Source organism: Rhinolophus sinicus, linkage group LG11, assembly GCF_036562045.2.
Source record: "Rhinolophus sinicus isolate RSC01 linkage group LG11, ASM3656204v1, whole genome shotgun sequence".
Taxonomy (NCBI): domain Eukaryota; kingdom Metazoa; phylum Chordata; class Mammalia; order Chiroptera; family Rhinolophidae; genus Rhinolophus; species Rhinolophus sinicus.
In genome coordinates this window covers 40,099,839-40,105,452 of record NC_133760.1, presented here as the reverse complement: position 1 = coordinate 40,105,452, position 5,614 = coordinate 40,099,839, and the positions used below count along the sequence as shown (strand labels likewise).

Below are 5,614 nucleotides of genomic sequence, written 5' to 3'. Positions count from 1 at the left end.
TGAATGATACAAAACTCAGGACACCTCTGGGGTAGGGGAGGGCAGGAGGGGAAGGAGGCAGGAGGCTCCCGAATTTGGATTTTATTTGAAGGCAAAGGCTTGTTTCAAAGGAGAAGAGTAATGTGATTCCACTGTGTTTCTGAAAAATGAGGAAAGTAAGTGTGGAGTTAGGGAATTGCCACACCTGTGAGTGTTTGGGCTTTTCCTTCTTTGAGACCCATTTTTCTCCCTAATAATGGTGGGAGGAAACCCTTGTATTGGATGCTCTGTATGTATATTAGCTTATTTAATTTTCACAAGATCCTGTGAGGTAAGTTTGATTATTATCATACTTATTACACTCATGAAGAAACTGAAGCAGAGAAAGGTTAAGTGACTTGCTCAAGGTCACACAGCTACTCGGTGCTGGAGGTGAGATTCAAACCAGCCTCTGCTTCCCTATCAGAAGCGTGAAGGGGATGGGAGTTACCCCACTGGACAGTGAGTTCTATAGTGGTAGGGGCTGTATATGTGTGTTCACATTGTGGTCCCACCTGGGATACTCAGAAAGTCAACCACAGTTACTGTCCCTGCAGGGTCTGTCATGGAGGCTGGGAGCAAGGATGGGGGAACCCAGACAACTTGGTTCAAACCCTGGCTCTGCCCCTCACTCACCACAACTCCGGCAAGTCCCTTGGCCTTTCTGAGATTTAGTTTTCTCACTTGTACAATGGGGATTGTCCTGGTTGTTAATTCCAGGGCTGCTGTGAAGGATATGGAAGAAAAACGTGTGAGTGGCCTGGCCCACTGCCCAGCACGATAAGCCATGCTTAAATGTGAGCTGTTATGGGTCACCTGCCCAAGAGTGTCCTCAGCAGCTGTCACTAGGCAACCTCTCACAGGACTTGGCCAAGAGGAGGCCCTTCAGAGTATGCGCATACGCCTGGTCTGGTGCCAGGTGACCACAGGTGCTCTCAGCTGTGTCTGAGAACGTTTTGATGGGAGCCTCAGCCTAGAAGCCAGAAGGTCAGTGTCTGCGGTGAGAGCAAAGGTGGTCTCCTCAGCGGGCCAGAGCAGCCAAACCAGGCTCCGGGGTGGTCATTCCTATGGTGACCACCAGGGGCCATGGTTGGACACTTCTGCCTTCCTCCTTGGTCCAAGCACCCATGGGCAGCCTGCAGAGGGCAGCAGAGGCACCCACCCTTCTGCCAACTGTGAGGCGAGGCATTTCCAGCAAGTGTGTGTTTGAAGCCCTGACTTGGCTTTCTCACCTCCGTTAAAGAAAAAAATTGGTAAGTCTGTCCATCCATCTGTGGGACTGTCTACTGTTCTTACATCCACCCATCTGTTTGTCCTTTTGTCCATTCAGCCATCTTTCTGTCCATCCATGCATTGTTCCTTTATCTTCCATTTGTTCATCTCTCTTTCCATCTCTCCCTTCATCCAGTCATCCACCCAACCATTCTTCCTTCATCTATTCATCTGTCTTGTCTACGTGTTCATTCTAGCGTCTGTCCATCCATCTGTCCATCATGCTTCCATCCATCCATCCATCCATCCATCCATCCATCCAATACCTGTCCTCTGTCGATTCCACATGCACTGAGACCCTCTGTTGAGCCAGTTCTTGCTCACCCCAATGAACCTATGAAGGCTGGAGGTGCAGTTCCTACTCCCACCACCCCTCCTCCCCAAGTTCACCATCTAGTGGGACAGAAGATGGTGAACTTTCACAGCATGTACCAGGCAGTGAAAACATAGTGTGACGTGTGCGGACAAACTCGGGGGTCCAAAAATGTCACATATCATTGTTGATTTTTACATCACATTGAACTTTAACTCCCTTCCGCCTACCCCCTGCTCGAGCAGAAAATTCAGTTTGTCATTTGTGGAGAGGGCCCTTGAGTTAAATGAAAATCTGGGCGGATTTTGTTGCTCCTGGCAGGAAACTGGGGAAAGGACCTCTGTTGAACTACAGCCCTTCATGGTCACTGCTGATGTCCTTGGATTTGAGCTCATGGAGTCTCACACTGGCTCCCTCCCTGCCCCTCTCCTGGTCCAGGATAGGGGAAAGCTTTGCTCACATGGGAAGCTGCCTCTCAGAGGTACCCCAGATCTTCCTTCCAGCTGTCGCCAGCAGTGGGAACCTCTGGTTTCAGGCAGGCCCTGACTTTATTCCCGCACCCCAGGTGCCCTGGCTGCAGGAATGCAAACCTCCCCAGAGTGGGCAGCCTGGGGCCTGTGGGCTGGCTGCTTCCTTAGGCGGGGGTGTTAGGGCAGGGTGACGGGTGTAACCCAGCCTGGCAGGAGGGTTTCTTATGAGAGGGGACTTCTAGCTGAGACCTCAATGTTGACAAGGGTGGGACAGGGGAAGGAGGAAGGGGGAGAAGTGTGTTGGGCAGAGGCTTTGGGTTGGGGCGTGAAGAGGAGAGAGAAAGAGAGTGCAGGCAAGTGGGCTTGGTGGGCAGGGTGGCTGTGGGAGGGGCAAGAGAGAAACCACAGAGGCAAGGAGGGATGGAGGGAGGGGGAGACTCTGAGAAATGTCAGGAGGTGGAGCTCACAGGGAAGAATGCCAGACTGGACTTTGGATTGGGGTGGGGAGTCATCAAAGCTGACACCTTGGGGTCCTGGGTAGTTGGGGGTGGCCTATCTGTAACTGGAGTGGGAACCCAAGACAGGGGAACAAGTGGCATGTGTGCGTGGCAGTTTTAGTGATTTAATTATTTGTTTTTGATCATGAAAAAAAAATGTGAACTATGTAGAGAATACACAGGATATACACACAATTTAACAAAAATTATAAAGCAAATTCCTGTGTCACTACCTCCCCTCCCCCATTTCTCCTTTCCACACCTCCCTGTACTGGAAAGGGAACATCCTGACATTTACAGGAATCACTTCATCACTTTTATTGATAGTTTTACCATCCGTATCTACATTGCTAAACAATAGTGTTGGTTTTGCCTGTTTAGGAAGTTTGTGTAGACAGAACCCACATTCCTTCGACTCACCATGGTGTTTGTAAGAGTCATCTGTACTGTTGTGTGTAGATGCAGTGTATTTGTGTCCACTGCTGTATGCTATTCCTGTGTGGGGATGACACCACAAGTTGCTGACCTATTCTCCTGTTGATGGACGTCTGCGATGTGTGCAGGTTGGGCTATTGAAAGCAATGCCCCTCTGAGCATTCTCATATGTAAATTGTGGTGCATATAATATACACAGTTTTCTCCAAGCCATTTATCTGGGAGCAGAATTTCTGGCCTACAGGTTATATGTATCTTCAACTGTACTCAATGATGCCAGTTTTCTGAAGTGGTTGAGCAGATTCAGCCTCCCCCCTCCCCCCCAACCTGGGTGAGTGTTTCCATCGTTCTCTCTGGTGCCACACTTGGTACTGCTATATTTTGGCAATCTGCTGAGTGTGCAGTGGTGTCTCATTATCTCCAAGGCAATTGATGAGACTGAGCACCTCTTCATGTATTTACTGCCTGGTTGGATTTCCTTTTATTTTTTTATTTTTTATTTTGGAAGTGTCTATTCAAATCGTTTGCCTGTTTTCTCTTAGGTTGTCTGTCTTTGTAGTGGATGCCTCTGGTGCTAGTGTCACTTTGATTTAGATCACTCTGTGGTGGACAAACCTCCCACTGTCAGAAAGTCAATCTTTCCACATTCCAGCCCAGGGTCTTCCCCAACATTGTAGGAAAGACTGGAATGGGGGGAATGATAGCTGATGGAGAGGTGCTTCAGCCTCCCGTAGCAATGACTCTGGAGCTCCTCCGAGGTCATGGAGGCCCCACCACCTTCAGCGGTGACCTTGATAATGCTCTTATACTGGGGAGTCTGCCTACCTGTCATGCCCTCCCCACTCCTCACTTTTGCCTCTGGAAGTTTCTTCTAGACACACTGCTGTACCATCGTGTTTGTCCCAGACTCACTTCTCACCTTCTTGATTTGTAGGAAATATTTACATATTCTGGATACTACTCCTTTGTCTATTATATTACTGCAATTATATTCTTCCACTTAGTGATTTGTCTTTTCACTTTTTTTCCCCTGTAGTCCCTTTTTTTTCCCCAATTTTTTTTATTGGGGAATATTGGGGAACAGTGTATTTTTCCAGGACCCATTAGTCATTGTCCTTCAATCTAATTGTGGCGGGAGCAGCTCAGCTCCAAGCCCAGTCACCGTTTTCAATCTTTAGTTGCAGGGGGCACAGCCCACCATCCCATGTGGGAATTGAACCGGCAGCCTTGTTGAGAGCTCACGCTCTAACCAAATGAGCCATCGGGCCGCCCTCCCTGCAGTCTTTTGATGAACAGAAGTTCTTCAGTTTAATATAGTCTAGTTGATTCAACTTTTTCTTTATGGTTAGTGCTTTTGTGTTTAAGAAATCCTTCCTGCTTCAAAGTTAGGCAGACATTTTACTATGTTATTGACCAGAAGTTTTATAACTTTTCACCGTCAGGTCTATAATTTACCTGCAGTTGATTTTCGTGACTGGTATGTGCTAGGGTTGAACTTCGTTTTTCCCATATGGATACCCAATTGTTCTAGCGCCATTTATTGAAAAGTCAGCTTTTTCCTCAGTGCTCAGACATGCCACCTCTGTCGTAAACCAGGTAGACGCATATCACATATGTGTGGGACGGTTGGTGAGTGTCTATTTCTGCATGTCCCAATTAAGTTTTAGGATGTTATCTGAGTCTTGCACGTTTCTGGTTAGATTTATTTCTAGATACTTGATAGATTTTGAGGTATTGTCAGTGGTGGTTGTATTAATTATCTATTGACATGTAACAAATTATCCCAAAACTTAGTGGCTAAAACAACAACCATTTATCATCTCTAGTTTTTGTGGGTCAGGCACCTCGCTTGGTGGGTCTGGCTTAAGGTTTTTTATCAGTCTGCAGTCAAGTTGATGCGTAAGGCTGTGGTTTCACCTGAAGGGTTGACTTGTGGAGGGAATCTACAGGGCTGCCTCATGACATGGCAGCTGGGCTTCCCCCAGAGCAACAGATCTAAGAGAGAGGGATCTAAGATGGAAGCCACAGTCTTTTAATGACCTAATATCAGAAGTGACATCTCATGATTTCTGCCGTATTGTATTAGAAGTGAATTACTCAATACAGCCCACATGAAAGGAGGGGATTACATAAAGCCATTACATAAAGGTGAGGATCATTTAGGGCCATTTAATAGTGAATAGGGCCGATTACAGTGATTTTAAAACTTTTTATTTTCTAATTAGGACACTAGTATTCATAATGATGTCTTAGTATTGATTTTTGTATCCAATGTTACTAAACTCTAATTAGTTGTCATAGTTTATCTGTAACTCTTTTTATGTACTCGTCCTATCATCTATGAATGATGAAGTTTGCTTTTTCTTAACAGTCCGTGTATGTTTTATTTCTTTTCCTTCCTTTACTGCACAAGCAAGTCTTACATAACAAGGTCAAACAGCTATAGTAGTAGCAGGCTTCCGTATCTTGCTACTGATCTCAAAGGGAAAGTTTTCAACAGTTTCACCTTAAAGTATAATAGTTGCTGTAGGTTTTAACAATATTTATGTATACCCTTTATCAGATTTAGGAAGTTCCTTTCTATTTCTAGTTTGCTAAGGTTTTTTTCC

The 5,614-nt window shown here is 46.1% G+C and overlaps 1 protein-coding gene across 1 annotated transcript in view; it reads left to right on the top strand.

Moving 5' to 3' along the window:
* Nucleotides 1-939: 939 nt before the first annotated feature.
* Nucleotides 940-5,614, top strand: part of ADGRG1 (adhesion G protein-coupled receptor G1) — a 64,738-nt gene continuing 60,063 nt past the window's right edge. The window contains exon 1 of the mRNA XM_074314825.1: nt 940-1,271. The gene's annotated coding sequence lies outside the window, so the exon portion shown is untranslated. The remainder of the gene's footprint in view (nt 1,272-5,614) is intronic.